The sequence below is a fragment of the Chenopodium album genome, chromosome 2, assembly GCF_948465745.1.
Source record: "Chenopodium album chromosome 2, dcCheAlbu1.1, whole genome shotgun sequence".
NCBI classification, from domain to species: Eukaryota; Viridiplantae; Streptophyta; class Magnoliopsida; order Caryophyllales; family Amaranthaceae; genus Chenopodium; species Chenopodium album.
The window spans coordinates 27,037,089-27,060,094 of NC_137835.1; the positions used below are offsets into that span (position 1 = coordinate 27,037,089).

The 23,006-nt window shown below is 40.1% G+C and overlaps 1 pseudogene; it reads left to right on the forward strand.

Annotated features, from left to right (window-relative positions):
• The first annotated feature begins 1,092 nt into the window (after positions 1-1,092).
• Positions 1,093-22,911, forward strand: LOC145570959 (uncharacterized; annotated as a pseudogene).
• The last annotated feature ends 95 nt before the right edge of the window (positions 22,912-23,006 follow it).

Here is a 23,006-nt window from a genome sequence, read left to right on the forward strand (position 1 = left end):
GGGGTTTCTTTTGGGACGATCTAACTAACTCTTCTTTTGTATCTTTCCTATATATAGTTTTCCCTTCTATTTTAGGAGAGGAGGAGAGGAGAATTAGAATTCGGAATAGCTTGACCATAGACAATAGATAATCGCCCACCATTCCTTTGGGTTCGACCCTCAACTTACCATTATACTTGTGTAGGGGTGTGTTGAGTGTTTACAAATTTTGTTTGGCCTCGGGTAGGGGTTAATGTCTACGACCTAGTCTCAATCCGCGTCATGGTTACACCTTAATCCTAGCTTTACTTGGTGTTGGCTTTGATTAAGACCCCTATTTCATTTATTTTTGTGATTTTGAGATAGGTTTTTCCTTATTTGTTGATTGAACTTGTTTTTACTTGATTTCTCCTCCCTTTTTCTTAAGTTTTCTTGGTTATTTCATATCATTTGGTATCTAGAGCCTAGGTTATTAGCCTAGAAAGATTCTAACTTTTTGAATTTCTCTTTCTCCCTCTCAAAAGATCTCATCTTTTCCCACAAAAATTTGAAATCTCTCTCAAAAATACAAGCTTACTATCTTGAAACATGGGTGATAGATACTATTATTAAGATGATGAAGGTTACAATGAAAAATCAATATTGGATGCTCTAGAAAGGAAGTTTGATAGACTTCTTGAGGTCTTAGAGAATAGAAGGAGTCCTAGAAGGAGGAGGAGCCCTAGTGAAGAAGATGACTCTCACTCTCCTCGGCGGAGAAGGGAATACCGCCAACGACACCATGAGGACAACCGTGACCGAGACATCAAGTTGGAATTTTTGGACTTTGAAGGTAATCTTGATCCTAATGAATTTCTTGATTGGGTTAGGAGTATGGAGAATGTGTTTGAATATAAGGGTTATAATGATGAAAAACGTTTCAAATTGGCCATCCTTAAACTCAAAAAACATGCTTCTTTGTGGTATGAGAACTTAAAGAATCGTAGGAAGAAAAATGGAAAATAAAAAATCACTTCTCTGGAGAAATTGTAGAAACATATGAACAAGGCCTTTGTGCCTAAATATTATTTGCAAGATGCTTATCTTAAATTGAACTCTCTTAAGCAAGGAACTATGTCGGTAGAGAAGTATACTAGGGAGTTTGAGAAACTTTCTATCATGAGTGGAATTGAAGAAGCACCGGAGCATAATATTGCTAGGTATATTGGTGGTCTTGAAAGAAAGCTTGGGAAAAGGTTGATGTGCATGCCCATGGAAGTTTTGATCAAGTGGTGCAAAAAACTTTGAAGTTTGAGAAGTATGACAAGGTGAGTAGTGCTAGTGGGTATACTAAGCCTACCTTTAAGAGTTCTTTTTCTCCAAAGGGTGAGACAAGCAAGCCTATTGCCAAGGATGACAAAGGCAAGGCTCCCATGTACTCTTCTAGCAAAGATGATCACAACAAGATGAGCAATCGGAAGACTTTCTACAAGTGTAGGGGTTATGGACATTTTTCTAATGAGTGTCCAAATATTAGAGCTATGATGATTCGTGAAATGGATGATGATGAGTACGAAAATAAGAAGAGGAATTTTGGAGACCCTATTTATGATGAAGAGGATGAGACTCTAGTTGAAGCCGATGAGGGTCAAATCCTTGTTGTGAGGAGGGCACTTCACTCCATTTCTACCCCTTTGGCGGAAGAGCAAAGGGAAAACATCTTCCAAACTCGTTGCACCATCAAGGATCGAGTTTGCAACCTTTTCATTGATAGTGGCTCTTGCACTAATGTGGCTTCAACAACATTGGTGAGCAAGCTCAATCTTGAAACTACCGATCATCCTAATCCCTACAAGCTTCAATGGCTTAACAATCACAATGAGGTGAAGGTAACGAAACAAATTCTTCTTTCTTTCTCAATTGGCAAGCTATATAAGGATGAGGTGCTTTGTGATGTATTGCCTATGGATGCTTGTCATGTATTGCTTGGTAGACCTTGGAAATTTGATATAGATGTAATGCATAATGGAATAAAGAACACTTATTCATTCATGATGGATAAGAAGAAGATTGTACTCAAACCCTTGTTCCCCACCATCAAACACGAAGAACCCTTGGGTACGGGAAACACAATCAAAGAGAACCTTCTCATTGGGGAAAATGAGATGGGAAAGGAGATAAATCAAGGACACCTTGTCTTTATTTGTCTTCTTAGGGAAACACAAGAGAGTGAGCGAGAGAACCTAATCCACACCCTTGTCAAGGAAGTATTGGTTGAGTACCATGACGTTTTTCCCGATGATCTCCCACCCGGTTTGCCACCTATTAGGGGAATTGAACATCAAATTGATCTTATTCCCGGATCACAACTCCCTAATAAACCGGCTTATAGGTGTACCCCCGATGAAGCAAGAGAGCTTCAAAGACAAGTTGGTGAGTTGATTGAAAGAGGATTTGTGAGGGAATCCCTTAGCCCTTGTTAGGTTCCGGTTCTTTTGGTTCCTAAAAAGGATGGTACATTGAGGATGTGTGTGGATAGTAGGGCCATCAATAACATCACCATCAAGTATCGCTTCCCTATTCCCCGACTTGATGATATGCTTGATGAGTTGTATGGTTCCAAGGTGTTTTCGAAGATTGACTTGAGGATGGGGTACCATCAAATTCGCATGCGTGAAGGAGATGAGTGGAAGACCGCTTTCAAGACCAAGCAAGGCTTGCATGAGTAGCTAGTTATGCCATTTGGGCTCTCTAATGCTCCTAGCACTTTCATGAGGCTCATGAATGAGGTACTTCGCCCTTTCATTGGTAAATTTGTTGTTGTTTATTTTGATGACATACTTGTTTATAGCAAATGTGAACTCGATCATGTTAAACATTTAAGGCAAGTATTTGAAACATTGAGAAGTAGGCGGCTTTTTGCCAAGTTAGAAAAGTGTACTTTTATGGTGGATAGTATTGTTTTTTTTTGGTTATGTGATTTCGAATGTAGGGATCTTAATGGACCCTAGTAAAGTGGAGGCCATTCAATCTTGGCCTACTCCTACTACTCTCACTCAAGTTAGGAGTTTATATGGACTAGCTTCCTTCTATCGAAGGTTTGTGAAGAATTTTAGCACTATTTTGGCCCCGGTGACCAAATGCATGAAGAAGGGTACTTTTGAGTGGACACCATCGACTCAAAGGGCTTTTGAGACCCTCAAGAAGAAATTGTGTGAAGCTTTAATCTTAGCTCTTCCGAATTTTGATCAACCCTTTGAAGTTGAATGTGATGCTAGTGGGGTTGGAGTTGGAGCGTTTCTTGTGCAAGGAGGGAGGCCGGTTGCCTATTTTAGTGAGAAGCTTGGTGGAGCAAGAATGAGGTATAGTACCTGTAGGGAATATTTCAAGCGTTAATCCCTAGCTTGAACCCCACTGTGATCATACACTAAAGTACGGTGGCGTCCAAAGGGAAAAAAGATAGAGCAAAAGAGTCGCCAACAAGTTTTAGGAACTTGTAAACCGTTCACGAGGTGAAGGTTACAACCCTTAACGATCCAGGAGATCGTCAACTCTAATAGGTCTTGAACCATGACTGGTAGTTCGGGGATGAAGGTACAAATCCAACTTAAAAGAGATTGAATCTGCCCTAATAATAGGCCTCTACTTTATTCTGATCGTATTCATGTGCGCTTTCTGACTAACATGCAATCAATAGGATTAACCCTAAACCTGTTTATCTAGGTTTGTTTAATATTAATGCACAAACAAATCTATTATTGGCGATCACTTGAATTATAATCATATTAACCCTAAACAAGATTATTAATTATCTTATTAAGCGTGATTACAAATACCAATTCCCTTTAAACATGCATAAAAGGCGTGATCAAGCTATAACAATAAAAATCAAGCAACATAATAAATAATCATAATAATAATTAACAATTATAATAATAATCATCATAATCATGTTAAAGCATAATAATAGCAAGATCCTAGGCATGATACTAACAAGATTAATAACAAATTCTAGCATGTCACTAAACATAAAAAATCAAAGCTTTAGCCCTAACATGATACTAACATAAATATTAGGAAGAACATAAAAGGCATCATACTTTTAATCATACTTGGTATTAAAGTTACCCTAGACATGATACTAGGAATCATAATAACAACCTAAGCATGATTTCTACATAATAACATCAATAAAAACCATTAAAGTACTTACTTGGATGCTTCTTACCTCTTTCTAATAACAAAATACACACGTTAGTAACTTCAAGGAAAATATTAATTAAAACAATTAGATTAAATAATTGAAAGAGAGATTTGGGACCAAACCCTTAGAAATTAAAACCTTTCACGTCTAGGGCAAAGACAACTTCGAATATGGCTAGGTGTTTCTAAGTCTTGCTAATGCAGAATTTTGTATTTGAGAAAAGGCTAGTTTAGAAAAGAGAGAGAGAGAGAAAGTAATCAAGAGAATTTTGATGAGAGTTGGTGAAAGAAAATGGAGTTTTTAGAAGGCTATTTATAGAGAAAATCAGCCAAAAAGATAAAAATCAAAACAGAGTTCTGACGCGCAAAACGAGGTTAGCGCCAGACGCTGACATTAGCGCCAGGTGCTAACGCTAGCGCCAGGCGCTAATGCTGGCGTTTGGCGCTGACTAAAATATTGACCCTTTTTCTAAAATCAGATAGAAATTGCCGTACAGGAGGATAAAATTGTATTTTCCTCAAAACATTCTTTTATTCTGATTAAAACTCTAAAAAGTCAACAAAAGTCAATTTATCAATGCTAATTGAATTAGGAATGAAAAGAACCTTATAGAAGAATCTAGAAGACTAAAACCATTCCTAATTACATTAGGAATGATAAATCTATATTAGACCCTCCTCTAGATCATTGGGCCGCATATGAGGCTCAAACCGGGCCTAGTTCAGTAATTTGGCCATAATTTCCTCAATATTCAACGGAATTGGGCCTTTAATATATCGTTGGAAAGGTCTTTTCAAGCCCTATCCAACTACACTACTATTGGACCTAAATAATGGACCAACCAAACTGGATTGGCTGTTTTCTTAAAATAGGTTTTCAAAAATAGAGAGAAGAGAAAAGAAATTAAAACTATCCGCAACACAAAACTTTCCACACTTTCACTTCATTCGATTACGATTCAACGTGAAAGGTACTCATCACTGGGTTTGGTTTTGGGGAGACACAAATGGGTGTCTACAGAAGCCCCCACTTTGACTGAGTTTTGAGAAACGCAAGTTTCGAAAACAAAAGTCAAAGTATCGATAGGGACGGAGAATGATTCAGAACGTTCTGCGTCCTTAATCATTCTTGTAACGCCGATACCTGCAAACTAGTGTTAGTTAAACAGATAAAAGAGCTAAGAAACGCGTATCTTGCACCGTCGAGCACACGTCTCTGAAGGTAACTGATTTGTTGCTGTATTGTTGTTTTGATGACCTCCTGCAAGATAGAGAATGCCATCCCTCTTGAAGACTGCTACGCTTGTAACTGCTTCCAATTTCGCCATGATAATCTTCTGCAAGCCAGAGAACACTATCGAAGATTGCTTCGCTTGAAACGATCCTCTTCTGCTTTATGACCATCTTCCACATTTTAGGGAACACGATCGAAGACAACTTCGCTTGAAATCATCTTCAGTTGTTTGTGACAACTCTCCGCAAGCTAGGGAATGATGCCGAAGATATCCTCGCTTGAAGTTATCCTCATTTGTTGTGATAATATTCCAAAGAAAATTATCGAAGACCTCTGCTTGTTGATCTTTAAAAGCTCGCTTGAACTTTGCTTCAGCTATGCCTGTACGTCGGCGCTTTTGCTGCTTGTGAACCTCTATGTCGGTTCCTTTTGCTGAATTATGAACCAGTATGTCGGTGCCTTTTGCAATGAGCCAATGCTTAGGCGCTTTAAGCTAAGTGAGACGATCTTTCATCAGGTCGATCACTTTATGTAATCAAGCCAATTACTAAAAATCGTGTCAAATTGTTTAGAGGGGCTAACTGGCGTACCAAGGAACCCAAAATATATTGCATAAGGTCGGAACAACCGTACTGAGTGGCTGAACATTCTGGCGCCGCTGAAATAACATCAGCGCCACTTATCTGGCTGTAGCGTCAGACGCTGGAACTAGCGCCAAGCGCTAAGCTTATCGATTGACGCCAAGGTCTGACGCTTGGCGCTAGAGTCGGGTTTGCCTTAAATACCCTTCTCTTCTTCATTTCCGCTGCCGTTGTTCGCGTTTCTTGCTCGAGAATTCTCAGAACTTCAATTCACTCGTTCTTACTCGTTTCTCAACCAAATTCGCTCAAATTTGTTGCAAATCAAAGCTTATTCCATCCATTTTCCCGATCTATGTAAGTTTCCTCCAAACTCACACCAGTTTTAATGAATTTTGCATGCATTTATTCACGAATTTCTTGAAAATTCAAAATTTAGAATTGCTTAATTCTCTTTATTTATCAAATTTTATGCCATGAAATTGCTTGATTATGCTTATATTTTTCCTTGGGAGTAAATTCAGACTTGTTTGACTCAATTTGGTGAAGAAATGAACAAATCACCATTGTTGAACCTCTTAAGGTCGGGAAGACAATGTGACTTGTTCTTGATGTTTTTGCTAGCAATTCTTGTCCAATTTGTCACAATAATTACCATAATATTGCAAGAAATTGTTTGATTGCTTGAAAAATGCCGTGCATGCTCAATTTGAATTTGTGCTCTGTTTTAGTACTACGTACTCTGTTTTTTGCGAACATAGTATCATGTGGCTAGGCGAACCTTAGATATTATAGAACCTTAATTTATGAAGATTCTACACAATGTAGCATGGCTAGACAGCGAGGCTCTGGTTCACGATCCCAAGACGTTCGACGGGAGCACGAGCCTGTAGAGGACGATGTTGAACCGTCCACTTCGCTCGGCCGATTCCCTGAGTGGGATGAGCGGACCTTGTACTTCTCTCCCGTCCACTATATCTCTGAGAGGGCGAGACGGGGTGTCACAGTTGGGAGGACACGTTGTCATGGTTCCGGTTGTGACGGTTTGGGCGACCTGTACAAGATGTACATTGCCAAAGATGATCAGACGAGACTTCTATGGGAGTCTTGTGGGCTTACTGCACTGTTCGAGACCTCCGAGGCCATGATTGCCTTTAGCGGGGGTCACCATGTAGTACGTGCTCTGGTGGAGTTCTTTTGGGACACCACCAACACTTTCCACTTCCCCTGGGGTGAGATGATGGTCACTCCTACCGACTTTAGTCTCATTACGGGACTAGAGTTTAGCTCTGTGGCGCTGTCGTTCGACAGCGGGATCGACGTCTTTTCTCCTGAGGTCGAGGAGCTGTTGGGTCCGATTGCTATTCGGGCTCGAGCTGAGGTAGAGTTGACTCAGTTCAGAGCTAGGGGGATTCGCCGCTCGACTCTAGCAGCGGCTTTCGATGATGGTGCGACTACCCGAGAGCAGCGGGTGCACATCTTTGCACTTATCTTGCTATCATGGACGTTCTCCACTGACAAGGGTAGTAGGGTGCTGCTTTACTACCTTCATGCCATCCGTAATCTACATCGGATCGGGACTTACGACTAGCGCCGCGGGACTCGTGTCGACACCGGTCCTTCGTGGGGAATGTTGCTCTATCCGGCTTTTGGAGGGTCGTAGAGGTATACTTTATTCCCTGTAAAGTTTAGCTCTACATTTTTAGTTAGCACTTGCTGATAACTTTAGCTTCTTGTAGATCTGGTTCTACGAGTACTTCCCCTCAGCTGCGCCGGCGAGACCGTAGCCGCGCAGGCTTCCAGTTTGTGCTTCCTGGGGCAGCCACCGTGTGGGGATGTCCACTGCCTATGTCCGAGATTGGATCATCTCGGTATGATTCTTTTCTTATTTGACATTTTGTGATGCCTTAGCTAGATTCTCGCTTGATCGACACTCTTTGCAGGAGGCTGAGGTGTTTTACCGACCGTGGGTCGACTTGGCAGTCCCTGGGTTAGCCGCGCAGTATTCTGCTGAGCCTCGCTATTTCTTGGGGACCTACGGAGCGGTTGCGTATCTCGGAGAGAGGGTTGCTATTCAGCAATCCTTAGATACCTTTGTCGTTCCTGCTCCTCCACCGCGTCATATGTTTAATGCCACAAGGTTGGTGAGCATGTCAGAGGGAGCCGGTACCCCTTGGCGATCTTACATGATCCTTGGGCGATGATATGGGGAGGAGCTACTACCGTTGTTAGCTACAGTTCCTGTACCTGCTGAGGATGTGGCGGTACAATTTTCAGCTTTTACCTTTCGTTAAGTAGCCCCCAAGTGATGCTTTACTGATTTTGTTTTGCTTTGTCAGGATGATCCTGCTGAGTTCGTGCCACCTCGTATGTCTATCCACTATCAGGGGACATATGGGCCGATTGAGGAGATGATACCTCCGGCTCTTGAGGGCGAGCGCTTTGGTGAGCGGTTGATTCCTCGTCACCAGACTCGGGTAAGCTTGTTTATTTACAACTTTTTGTCCATATACGTTATGCATGTTTACTGACTTATATCTTTGACAGTTCTCACGCGAGGTGGTTTCAGCGATGGCACGATGCATAGATGCCTTTCGTAGCCAGCTCGTCCGGATGAGGAACGTGGCTACCTGTCGTCGAGACGATGCTGTTCAGGAGGTATCTTCCCTTCTTATGTTTTTGTATTACCGCTTCTATTTTGCATGTTTCTGATCTTAGTTTCTTTTGCAAGGTCAGCCCATTCCTTCTCGTATCCGCATGAGACTTGAGGTGCGGAGGGATCCGACGAGGTCTAGCTCGAGACGTCGCCTCACTGCTTCGGGAGGTTGAGGCGGTCATTCCGAGGCTGCTCGTACCGAGGCGGTAGAGGGCTCAGGATCTTCATCTAAGGGTGCACATGCTGCGCCGGTAGGCCAGGGAGAGGTTACCTCGGCTCTTAGAGGTGGTGGGATGTACGAGGTCGGCTTGTCATCGCAGCAGCCTCCGCAGCCTCAGCTTCAGGCTGATCTTGGGTGGACAGGTCCTGTGTTGAGTTTTCCTCCTCCCGAGGAAACTAGAGCTGGCGCTGGAGCTGGTGGAGAGGTTACTCCTCGTACGGCGCAGTTTTATGAGATGATGGGTGTACGTCCCCCGGCGCCGTAGCTTATTCCTGTGCTTTTTTATTATTTTATTTTGACTTTGTATAGAACTTTGCCTTTTATTAGACTCATTAATTAGACATATTTGTATATACATACTATTATGAGTTTATTCTTTATTTATCATTTTTTCATTTTTTATTTATGTGCATGTTTGTGTGTGCAAGGAAATGTGAAAAATAATTTTGCGCAAAAATTCCGTCATTTTTATTATTGATGGAGGGTATCCGACTTTCTTCCCCAAAAAAGAAAAAATGATAAATAAAAGTCAAATAAAATATTGGATTTATAAAAACTTGGAAGGTAATCTAAATAAAATCAGAAATATAATATAGTTAATATAATAGCTATATTAATTAAGAGGGAGGAATAGATGAATTTTTAGAAAAAAGATAAGGAAACCGTAAAGTCATTAGCAGACTTGAATCAGGTTAAAAACGCGGTTTTTTAGAAAGCGCGTACGATGAGACAAATTAGCGCCAGCTGGCGCCACGCGTTTTGGTGTGGCGCCAGACGCTACTTGTGGCGTTTGGCGCCAATAGTTGGCGTCTGGCGCTAATGAGCGCTGAATCCGAATCCTTCCTAGATTGAAACTGCTCCGATTTTGTGCATAAATAGCCCCCCGCCCAGCCGATTTCCTTCATAATTTCAGCAAATAAAATTTTTCTTAGCTTTTAGAAAAATAACATCATGTCTCTAGTCTCCAAAAGTTTTACCAACTACACTCATGAATAGTGTCGGTCTCTTAATGCCAAGGACAGAAAATAATTAGATGTGTTTCACTTGGGGGTATTTATGGTGTCAAAGGGGTAGATCTTGATTCAGATTTTATTCATACCGCTCTAGAATATTGGGATGTAGATACTCATTACTTTAGAATAGGGTATGATGAAATTAGCCCTTTGCCGGAAGAATTTAGTGCTATTTTAGGCTTCCCTGCGCTAGATCTTGTAGTAATCCCTAGAATAAATGAATATTATTATAAGGATTTTGAAAGCTTCTTCAATTTAAAAGACAGAGATCTATCAAAAAGAGTAGATGGTAGCATAGTTAATTTGAAAGAATTTGCTCGCCATTATTTTAATAGACCTTATTCTGAATCTTTCCATGTGTATAGAAGAAGGGCTTTCCTGTTTTGCATGCTTAATCAATTTTTTCTTACTAGTGGTAAAAATAATGAGGGTCAATCAATTATATCCACTGTTTTACAATAAATTGAGTCTGGGAGAAATCCAATGCCTTTAATAGTTGGAGAGACTATGCTTAGCCTTGATGAATTAAAGAAAAATCCAAAAGCACCTTTTCGGGGCTCTCCAATTTTATTACAGGTAGAAAAATAATATTGTTAATTACATAAATCAAAAATATATTTTTGTATAGTAATAATAATTTATTTGTATTGCAATTTTTACAGATGTGGCTAATGGAAAGACTAGAATTAATTAGCCCTCTGGACAACATTGAGAAGCATACTCCAAATTGTTTCGTGAGAAGAAAGAAACGCTTCTCTAAGATGGGGCGCCATGAATGGAAGAAGGTCTTCGAGTCTTGTAATTTTGCCATCAAGTGGGTCATCCCTTGGTGGAAAATAGAAAAGATGGTTGGTGTCAACAGGCAACCTTTCTGCCGTCTTCCAAGCTTGTCCCGCATGACTTTTTATTATCCTTGCAGGGTAAAAAGACAGTACGACCTACTTCAGACTATTCCTTCCGGTGATCTTCGTCGTCCCTACGAGTTCCCTGTCTCCTAGGAAGTAGACAAATTTGATGCTTATTGGAGCGCTAGACCTTTATGGGAGGTAATTACCCAAAAGGTTTCTCCTTCTTTGCCTAATGATGTGAAAAAGTGGCTTCTGAAGAAGCCTTCAAAGGACGTGAAGAAAAATCAGAGTAAAACTGATGTGAAGAGTCGTCTTCGTGACAAGGTGATTCCTGTTAAGGAACGCTTAGGTGAAAGAATTGAGTTCAAAACACCTATAATGCCTAAGAAGAAGAGCACTGCAAAAGATAAAGGAAAAAGGAAAGCTGACACCACAGAAAAGAAAGCTTAGGAATAAAATAAGCATGGGATCCTAGCTGAGGGGGAAACTATTTACTCTAAGATTGAATGTAGGTCCTCTAAAGGGTGCCTACTAGCTAATGTTATGGATGAGGAAGAAGATGCAGACAAGAATTGGAAAAGGGCTAAGAAAGAGAAAGAAGATTAAGAGCATTGCTTAATTTTCAACTATTAGACTTAGTCTTTTTTTTATTTAAAGTTAATTTATTTAAGCTTTATTTAAATTCCATCAATAATTTATTTTATTAATGAAATTCCAGCTTTTTAATTAAATTATTTACTTTAAATTTATTTTATTAAAGCAATGAAAACCGAAGAATTAATTTTTTCAGAAATTTTTTCGGGTACGGAAGTCAAAAATTTTCCGAAAAACACCGAAATATTCCCATACATTTAACTGTAAATTGGCGCCACAATTCTACGACTGGCTCCAGCTGCGGCAGTTTAGCGTCAGGCGACGGTTGCCATCGTCTGGCGCCAGAATCTTTTCCGTGACGCCGATGTTTCGTCGATCTTCTGTCGAATTTTTTTATTAATTCTTGGATGTGAGATTTGAAAAATAAAGTGGCCGCACCCGTAAAGGGTTGCCTACGTATCCTTTCTTAAGGAATCAGGCCAAACGTAGCTCTCTTGAGTATCCTACTCAAGCAATTATGGGTAGTATTTCTTAAGTTGGTCAAGATTTGTCATGTTCGAGAACTCATTGCCATCCATGTCAGTTAATTTTGCCGCACCTCCTGACATGATTGTTTTGACAATGTAGGGTCCAGACCAATTAGGTCTAAATTTTCCCCTTGGATCTAAAACATTTTTTCTTAATGCTTTTAACACCAAGTCTCCTACTTTACTGTTTCTTGTCTTGACCTTCTTATTAAAATGCCTAGCCATACGAGTTTGATAACATTGAGTGTGATGTAGAGCTTCTAGTCGTTTTCATCGAGTAGAATTAACTCTTCATATATTGCCCTAGTCCATTCAACTTCATCGAGTTTGCTCTCTAACGCGATGCGTAGAGATGGAATCTCTAGTTCGACAGGTTGTACGACATCCATTCCATAAACCAAGGAAAATGGCGTATTTCCTGTTGATGTGTGAATTGACGTGTGATAACCCCACAATGCGAAGTGAAGTTTGTCAGGCCAATCCTTGTAGTTTTCCGTCATTTTCTCGATGATAGTCTTTAGATTTTTATTAGCTGCCTCGACCGCTCCATTTTCTTGAGGCCTATAAGGGGAGGAATGATGATGTTGAATGCCATATTTTTGTAGCAATTCTTCACATTCGGCTTGAAAGTGAGTTCCATTTTCACTTATCATTTCAAGTGGGACTCCGTATCGACAAATAATATCTCTTTCAATAAAGAGTGCTACATGTTTTGCAGTGAGTTTAGCGTATGATTGTGCTTCAACCTACTTTGTGAAGTAATCAATTGCCACTAGGATATATTCGTGGCCTCCTGTTCATGGGGGAGTGATTTTGCCAATGATGTCAATTCCCCATGTAGAGAACGGCCATGGCGACGTGTAGGTGTAGAGCAAGGATGGAGGAACATGTTGTAAATTGGCATAGATTTGGCACTTAGGGCATCTTTTCACGTATTGATGGCAATCCCTATTCATTGTAGTCCAATAGTATCCTTCTCGCATTATCTTTTGGACTAACATTTTGCCATTTATGTGAGTTCCACAAATTCCTTCGTGGACTATCCTCATTGCTCTTTGGGCATCCTTTTTTCCTACACATAAGAGAGCTCGACCCTTAGGTACCCTTTTATGTAGCTCGTTGTCTATGAGTACGTATTGGGAAGCCAAGAGTCTTAATGCTCGTTTTGCTCTTTTGACAGCATGGGGGAGGGTAGTCTCCTTTGTGACATAATTGAGTATATCCGTATACCAAAGTTCTTCTTCTTATTCTTCTTCTTCTTCTTCTTCTTCTTCTTCTTCTTCTTCTTCTTCTTCTTCTTCTTCTTCTTCTTCTTCTTCTTCTTCTTCTTCTTCTTCTTCTTCTTCTTCTTCTTCTTCTTCTTCGTCTTGGATTACTTCATCATCTTCTATAGCTTGAATATATGCTGGTTTGTGCCTTTTTTCTATAGTTAGAGGCATTTGCTCGATATCCGTGGGAATCCTAACCATTGAGGCTAGTCTTGCCACGACATCAACAAATTAATTTTCTTCTCTAGGTAGATATGTGTATTCTACCTTCTCTAACTAAATAGTAAGAGTTTCCAGATAGGTTTGGTAAGGGGCAAGACTTTCGCTCCTTACTTTCCACCTTTTGGAGATTTGATTAATGATCAATGAAGAGTCCCCGAATATCCGTAACTTTTTTACTCCCAATGCCAAAGCTGTTTCAAGGCCTACCATGCATGCTTCGTATTCAGCAGCGTTGTTGGTAAGGTTGAAATCAAGCTTTATAGAGATTGGAACATGCTCTTCTTTAGGTGATACTAGTAATACTCCAACTCCACACCCCTTTTGGTTTGAGGCTCCGTCAAAGTATAAGGTCCAGGTATCATCTTTAGTGACCATTAAGTCTTCATCTGGAAATTCATTGTCTCGTATTGGCGTCGAGTCTTCTATTGGAAAGTCTGCTAGAAAGTCTAACACCACAGATCTTTTGATAGATTTTTGCGGCATAAACCTTACATCAAACTGGGCTAAATTGACTATCCATCTCGATATACGCCCATTGAGTGTAGATTTCTCGAATAGATACTTGAGTGGATTTAATCGGGAAACCACAAAGACTGTATGCACTAGCATGTAATGTCTTAACTTGGTTGTGGCCCACACCAAGGCAAGACACAATTTCTCAAGTGGTGTATAACGTGCTTCATATTCGAGCATTTTCTTGCTTAGATAGTAGATTGCGTTTTCTTTTCCTTCTACTTCTTGTGCTAGCATAGCTCCCATTGTCTCTTTGGTAACTGTTAAGTACAACCTAAGAGGTAATCTCGGAAGTGCTGGTGCTAATACGAGAGGATTTGCGAGATAGGCTTTGATCTTTTCAAAGGCTTTTTGACACTCGTCATCCCATATTACTAGTACATTTTTCTTAAGCTTTTTAAAGATTGGTTCACATATCGTCGTCAATTTTGATATGAACCTACTTATGTATTGCAACCGGCCAATAAATCCTCGAATCTGCTTCTCAGTTTTGGGCGGTGGCATTGACATGATCGCTTTGATTTTGGTTGGGTCTATCTCTATTCCTCTAGAGCTTATGACATAACCCAAAATCTTGCCTGAGGTGACTCCAAAAGCACACTTAGATGGGTTCAACCTCATATTGTATTTTCTTAGCCTTTCGAAAAATTTCCTTAAGGCTACTTGATGGCCTGGACGGTCTTTTGATTTTACAATCATTTCGTCCACATACACTTCGACTTCTTTATGCATCATGTCATGGAGTAAGGCAGTCGCTGCACGTTGGTAAGTGGCACCCGCGTTTTTCAACCCGAATGGCATTACTGTATAGCAGTAAGTGCCCCATGGTGTTATGAAGGTTGTTTTCTCCATGCCTTTTTCTGCCATGAGAATCTGATTATAACCTGCATATCCATCCATGAACGAGAGATGTGCGTGATTTGCTGTGTTATCCACCAGAATATCGATGTGTGGTAAAGGGAAGTCGTCCTTTGGACTTGCCTTATTTAGATCTTGATAGTCGACACACATTCTTACCCTTCCGTCTTTTTTTCGGAACTGGGACGACATTGGCGACCTATTTAGGGTATTTGGATACCTTGATGAAACCTGCAGTTATTTGTTTTTGAACTTCTTCTTTTATTTTAAGAGCTACGTCGGGTTTCATTCGACGTAACTTTTGTTTTACAGGTTTCATTCCCGGAATTAGTGGTATAGTGTGTTGAGCTATTTCTCTATTAATGCCTGGCATATCTTCGTATGACCAAGCAAATACATCGATGAATTCTTTAAGCAAGTTAATTAAATCGGTTCTTTCTTGTTCATTAAGTGTTAGTCCGATTTTAACTTCTCTTTTATTGGTTGAATCATTTGAGATATCAACCGTCTCAGTTTCTTCGATTACCGGTGTTTTCTTTTTGAGTGTTTCCATTGCTTTAATAAGTTCTTTGTCTTTTTCATTGTTAGTTAAGCAATGCTCGTCATCTTGGGTTAAAGAAGAACACAAGGAGTAAGGAGAAGAAATTATATTATTATACTCTGAGATCATTACATCAAAGAGTGATATGTCCTCAGGGACTTGATCACTAACTATTCTAGGAGAAGAGATAGAAGGGGAAGGTGCTACTACTAAAGACCTAGATGACTCTATAGGGAGAGACTCTGACTCTGACTATGATGACATTTCGAACATCTGTCCTCGCCCTGTCGTGATGGAGATCTTCCTTCCACTTGGAGTCGTCACCTTGACGGTCTTGCGCCACCCTTGTAGGGATCCTTCCGCTGGAGTGATTAGCTTCGAGGAATCGAAGCTTTCGCTTTGTAGGACTGTTTAAATGAGCGAAGAGTTATCCTCTTTGTATGTCGGCTCATCCTTTTCTCGCCCATCCCATGAAGTTAAAGTCAAAGCATGGGGGTGCTTTCTCCTTAGGGACAGGAGTTGGGATTTCATCTGTGAAATAGCAATCCAAGAAAATTTCAAATCCCGGTTGCCTTATGCCGTTTACGACAAATGGTTTGGGAAATTCGTAGCATGGATAGTCCTCTCCTTCTTTTATGAATTGACCATTGAGTGTAAGAGGGTACTGATCCATTGGGATTGCTTTCTTTTGAATGCGAGCGTCCCTACGTGCCTTCGACTTCTCCTGGGCTCGCTTAAAATCTTTCCGAGTCGGTTCGAAACCAAGTCCGAAAGTATCTAATTTAGGGAGGCCAGGTGACTCCAGCGGTCTTGCTATTCCCTTTTTCTTTCCTAGGGTCATCCCAGGAAAGTGTCCTTGTTTCTTTAGAATAGAATTCACGATCATAATAGAATGGGGGTCGTGGCAAAGAGGGGTCCTTTCATCCTTCTGGATTTAGGAGACCTCTTCATTAAAGCCCCACAAATCTTCATCATCCTCATCATGCTCCACGTTAATTATTGGATTTTCTATAGACTTGATTCTCATAGGTGAAGCATTGATGGTAATAGGAATTCCTCCAACTATAGCTTTCACTTGTTGGTGGAGAGATGAGGGGACGACCTTAAGGTCATGAAGCCAAGGGCGTCCCAACAATAGATTGAATGAAGCTTTAATATCTACCACTTGGAAAGTAGTAGCATGTTCTATTGCTCCCGCCGTTACATTCATGGTAATTTTACCAAGAGCTTGACGACGAGTGTTGTCGTAGGCTCTTATTCCTTGTGTTGACGGGGTTAAGTCTTCATCCCTTATGCCTAGCATTCTCGCAGTTCTAAGTGGAGAGACGTTAATGGCTGATCCATAGTCTACAAGAGTCATAGGAACGTTCATTCTCTTGCAAACTACCATGAGGTTTAATGCCTTATAGTGTTTGTCACCTTCTGGGGGTAAATCCTTGTCAGAAAAGGTGATCAAATTGATGGGACTAGGGAGATCACTCGTGAGGAAGTTAGCCAACCCCTCAGGAGTGGTGTCAGAATCTATCCCTATTTTGTCCAAAGCATTCATTACAACCAACCTATGTTCTCGAGACGTGGCCAGAAGTTTCCATACGTTCATTTCAACTTTTGTCTTCTTGAACTGTTTGACGATATCATTATCTTCAATGATAGGCATGGGAAATTGCTCTGTGGTTGGCATGGGTTGTGTTGAAAAAGGAGATTGCATTCCCCCGAATCTTGTGAGGACGTCTATTGATGAATCTTCTTCAACCCAAAAGTCATCCATGGCATATGACACCGAAGGTGGAGGTCCTACCATCTCTTTTAAGTAGACGTCTTCTTCGTCACTGTCCCAAACTCAATTAATACTTGCATCCTCTTCTAGTGGAACTTGGACTAGCTTCTTTTCATCAATCATTTTCTGAATTAAATCCTTGAATTTAAAACAGTTTTAGATAGTGTGACCTCCTGATTGATGATATTGACAGTAATATCTATATGTCCTTTTCAATGATTCAAATGGTCTCGGTTCGAGAGGTTTGATCTCGCCACTCTCGGAGAGCATTTTGAACATTTGTACGTAGGGGATCCCAATTGGAGTGTAGAGTCTACTACTCTTTTTGGGTTTTTCGGTGACTTGCAAAGGAAAACGTTTCGCCTCATAAGTCGTTCCCATGGGTGTGAACTCTTCCTTGGGTTTACTTTTTGGGAGTGGAACCTCGTCATATTTCTTCTGAAGTTCTTTTATAGCCTTGAGAGTTTCACGTAGCAAGTACGATCCTTCGATCATAGACAGTGTAAGCGATTGTATGTCCTCTTTACTTGCTAAACCCGGAAGATTATTTATGGTGTCGAAAAAGATCTCCTCCTCTTCTTCGATGGCATGGATTTCTTGAACAAGTTTAATGAGAGACGAGGGGTCAACCTCGTTTTCCTCATCAGAGATAGCCAAGGAGTGAGCGAGAGGTGCATTATCAATACTTGGCTTCTTACTGGTAGGAGGCAATGATAGCTTGTTGTTGTCGATTAAGTCTTGGATAGCTTCTTTAAGCTTCCAACAGTTCTCGGTGAGATGGCCCCTACCTTGGTGATACTTGCAATGTGCATTGGGGTTCCAGTTAGACGACCTCTTTTCGACTGGTGGGTCCCCAAATGGTCCAATAGGAGTTATAAGACCTTTTGCATTTAATCGGTCAAATGCGGAGTCATAACTCATGCCAATAGGAGTAAAGTTCCTCCTAAATGGTTTCTTTTGTCCTTAATTATTCATAGCAAGGACTTCACCTAGGTTAAAAGTGCTAACATTGTTTGAGTGGGTGGTTTTGGAAGAAGAAGGATTGTCGTTCTTCTTGCCTTTCTAACCACTGTTGGAGTTATTGTTGGCAACTTTCAACTTAGCCAGGTCGTCTTCAATATTGATTCCAATGTCGCAGACGGCCTTGAAGGTATGAAGATTATTCTGATACTTGAGATGCTTGGATTATTTTTCTTGAAGGTTTTTGATGAATAAACTTACAGACTCTTTCTCACTGGGAACCTCAATCATCTTAGCTGAGGTTTCTCTCCATTTGTTAAAGAAGAAGGTGAAGCCTTCATTCTCCTTTTGCTTGAGGATTTCAAGTTCCCTATGGTCAGTCTCAACTTGAATGTTGCATTTGTATCTATCAACGAAAGCGTTTGCTATGGACTCCTAGGTGGAGGTTTTCTTTCTCGAGATAAAACAACCATTGCTGGCAAACGGTTTCGAGAGATAGTGAGAACAGAGAGGGGAACACTTTCTTGTCGATACCCTTAATACTCATTATTGTATCGAAGGATCTTAAATGAAAATAAGGGTTATCGGTTGCTTTGAATTTCGGGATGTCGTTGGCATTGAACTTCTGCGGAAGAAGATCTTTGTCCACCGAGACCTCTTGTGAACTAATCCCTTGAAACTTGTATTCGCTAGATAGCTTGCTTAGACTCTCTTGCATGAGGTCCATCTGTTGTTGTTTCACGGGATCATCGATCTTAAGGGTTAGGATCTTTAGTGCCTCAATCACGGTAACTAGTTGGTTCCTGAGCTCATTGATTTCTTCTTGTGTTGCCATTACTGTCCTAGCTTTCCTCTTACGAGCAATGGGTTTGTCGAAAAGTTGGACTTGTACGAAAAGATTGTCTTTGATTAACCGCCCTTCCTTTCTTGACCACGCGCTGTAATTTAAACCATTTTTGTTTTAATTACTTGACTCAAATCGACCTTGACTTTACGGCTTTAAAGAGGAAAAAAAAAAAACAGGTGCATATTTTTGGAAAAAATAAGGTATATATTTTTAGGAACCTAGTATGGTATTTAAATTGGAGGATTAATATCCGACTTACCCCCCTAAAAAAATGAAGGAAAAAACGCGCATACAAGACTTTCTTAGACATGGTCAAAGTATGTGTATTGGTGTGTGCGTTGAATGTAAGTGACATGCTTGGACTTTTGTGTAAGACCATGGGACTTGGTGCCTAGACTCAATTAATGACCTAACAAGGTATTATTGACAGTAAAATTTAACCGAATTAATTAGCAAACTGGTTAATTAGACACAAAGTGATGACTCGATCAATAATCCGAACTGTCGTCAAAACGACAGGACTGACACCTCTCTTTGCAGTGTAGCGCCAGATGACATAACTTTCGCTAGGCACCAAGCCCCACAGAGTTGCGCTACAGTTCAAACTTTGGCGCCATTGCTGGAGTTTCGATCTGAGACTGTTTTCGGTATTATTAATCAACAGGGGTATGCCTAAAGTCGTACTAGGTCAATTCTGGTTAAAATATTAGACTTTATTTACTCAAATTAATTAATTAATTAATTAATTAGGCAAAGTTCTTTTATTCATTAATTTATTTAATTTTAGCACAAGTCAAACAAACAGTTAGGAAAAACACATAGAGTATATGCACGACAAATAATGCACAATTAGTCAAGTAGGCACAATATGATGCAATGAGTTTGCAACCCGAACCATGGCTCTAGTTCTCTAAAGTTCGGGATATGGGTTAGTCAATAGAGGGTCCACGGTTAATTGTCCGAATGCACCCCATGGAAGCCTAACCGTGAAGGGTTGGCGCGAGTGGATGGGACACTGCAGTTTTAGAAAAAACTCGCTTCCATGGTTTGGTGAATTCAACATTCTCAGATGTACCTTTTGTTGCTCAGAGCGTTCAATCAGGTAGATGGAGCATGAATTCCGAGGGGGTTATGTCCATATGTAGACCACATATGGGTTTCAGAAAAGTGAGAAAAACTCAATCAGGAAGTAGGATCGAGCAAACAATGCTAAAAACTGGTCGAAATTAGAACGCATATTTCTAGCTCGGTATTGGAAGAATTTAGCGCCAGCAAACAGAGATTGGCGCCAGCTTTTGGCTTTAGCGCCTGGCGACAGAGCTGTCGTCTGGCGCTAAAGTCAAAGTATTGGCGCTAACTTCTGTTCGCCGACGCTAATTCATACATGCCTCAGCAGCTTTCTGTGCTCGATAAAATTTTCCAGTTTCGCGCAGTGTTATTTCGGTCCTAGTTGTGAAAGATATTCCTCAAATTTCCTACGTGTAAAAATCCTATGTTTTAAATCATTATGGATGGTCATCTTTTTTATGCATATGGAAATAATGTTAATCAAAATTAAGCACATGAAATACTTAGAACGTTTCGAGTGTCATCCACTCATTCTAAATCATTGCCGAAAAAAATTTCAGGAATTAAAACAGAAATCCTCCCCAATGGAGTCGCCAAAAACTGTAGGGAATATTTCAAGCGTTAATCCCTAGCTTTAACCCCACTGTGATCATACACTAAAGTACGGTGGCGTCCAAAGGGAAAGAAGATAGAGCAAAAGAGTCTCTAACAAGTTTTAGGAACTTGTAAACCGTTCACGAGGTCAAGGTTACACCCCTTAACGATCCAGCAGATCATCAACTACAATAGGTCTTGAACCATGACTGGTAGTTTGGGGATGAAGGTACAATTCCAACCTAAAAGAGATTGAATCTGCCCTAATAATAGGCCTCTACTTTATTCTGATCGTATTCATGTGCGCTTTCTGACTAACGTGCAATCAATAGGATTAACCCTAAACCTGTTTATCTATGTTGGTTGAATATTAAAGCACAAACAAATCTATTATTGGCGATCACTTGAATTATAATCATATTAACCCTAAACAAGATTATTAATTATCTTATTAAGCGTGATTACAAATACCAATTCCCTTTAAACATGCATAAAAGGCGTGATCAAGCTATAACAATTAAAAATCAAGCAACATAATAAATAATCATAATAATAATTAACAATTATAATAATAGTCATCATAATCATGTTAAAGCATAATAATAGCAAGATCCTAGGCATGATACTAACAAGATTAATAACAAACCCTAGCATGTCACTAAACATCAAAAATCAAAGCTTTAGCCCAAACATGATACTAACATAAATATTAGGAAGAACATAAAAGGCATCATACTTTTAATCATACTTGGTATTAAAGTTACCCTAGAGGAATCATAATAACAACCTAAGCATGATTTCTACATAATAACATCAATAAAAACCATTAAAGTACTTACTTGGATGCCTCGTACCTCTTTCTAATAACAAAATACACACGTTAGTAACTTCAAGGAAAATAATAATTAAAACAATTAAATTAAATAATTGAAAAAGAGATTTGGGACCAAACCCTCAGAAATTAAAACCTTTCACGTCTAGGGCGAAGGCAACTTCGAATATGGCTAGGTGTTTCTAAGTCTTGCGAATGCGGAATTTTGTATTTGAGAAAAGGCTAGTTTAGAAAAAAGAGAGAGAGAAAGTAATCAAGAGAATATTGATGAGAGTTGGTGAATGAAAACAGAGTTTTTAGAAGGCTATTTATAGAGAAAATCAGCCAAAAAGATAAAAAATCAAAACAGAGTTCTGACGCGCAAAACGAGGTTAGCGCCAGACGTTGACATTAGTGCCAGGTGCTAACGTTAGCGCCAGGCGCCAAGCTTAGCGTCAGGCGCCAAGCTTAGCGTCAGGCGCTAATGCTGGCGTTTGGCGCTGACTAAAATATTGACGCGTTTTCTAAAATCAGATAGAAATTGGCGTACAGGAGGATAAAATCGTATTTTCCTCAAAACATTCTTTTATTCTGATTAAAACTCTAAAAAGTCAACAATAGTCAATTTATCAATGTTAATTGAATTAGGAATGAAAAGAACCTTCTAGAAGAATCTAGAAGACTAAAACCATTCCTAATTACATTACGAATGATAAATCTATATTAGGCCCTCCTCTAGATCATTGGGTCGCATATGAGGCTCAAATCGGGCCTAGTTCAGTAATTTGGCCATAACTTCCTCAATATTCAACGGAATTGGGCCTTTAATATATCGTTGGAAAGGTCTTTTTAAGCCCTATCCAACTACACTACTATTGGACCTAAATCATGGACCAACCAAATTGGATTGGCTGTTTTCTTAAAATAGGTTTTCAAAAACAGAGAGAAGAGAAAAGAAATTAAAACTATCCGCAACACTAAACTTTCCACACTTTCACTTCATTCGATTACGATTCGACGTGAAAGGTACTCATCACTGGGTTTGGTTTTGGGTAGACACAAATGGGTGTCTACAGTACCTATGATAAGGAGTTCTATGATATTGTGAGGGCTCTTGATCATTGGTAACATTACTTGAGGCCTAGACCATTTTTACTACACTCCGATCATGAATCTCTCAAGTACATCAATGGTTCTCATAAACTCAATGCAAGGCATGCTAAATGGGTTGAATTCCTCCAATCATTCACTTTCTCTTCTAAGTACAAGGAAGGGAAGATCAATTTTGTTGCCGATGCTCTTTCTAGGAGGCATTGTATGATCACTATTCTTGACGCAAAGTTTTTAGGGTTTGAGTTGCTAAAAGAGTTGTATCGCGATGATGAGGATTTTGGTGGGTTGATGAAAGTGTGAGTAAGGGGTCGATGGCTCTTTCATGGTGCAAGAGGGTTTCCTTTTCAAGGGAAACAAGCTTTGTGTTATGAAATGCTCTCATCGACGGTTGCTTATTAAGGAAGCTCATCAAGGAGGGCTAGCCGGACACTTTGGGGTTGCAAAACATATGACATTCTTCGAGAGCACTTTTATTGGCCCAATATGTTTGGTGATGTGCAAGATGTGATAGCTCGTTGTGGGGCTTGTCACAAGGCTAAGAGTCAATTCCGTGAAGGACTCTACTCTCCTGTTCCGGTCTCTAGTCACCCTTGGGATGATCTT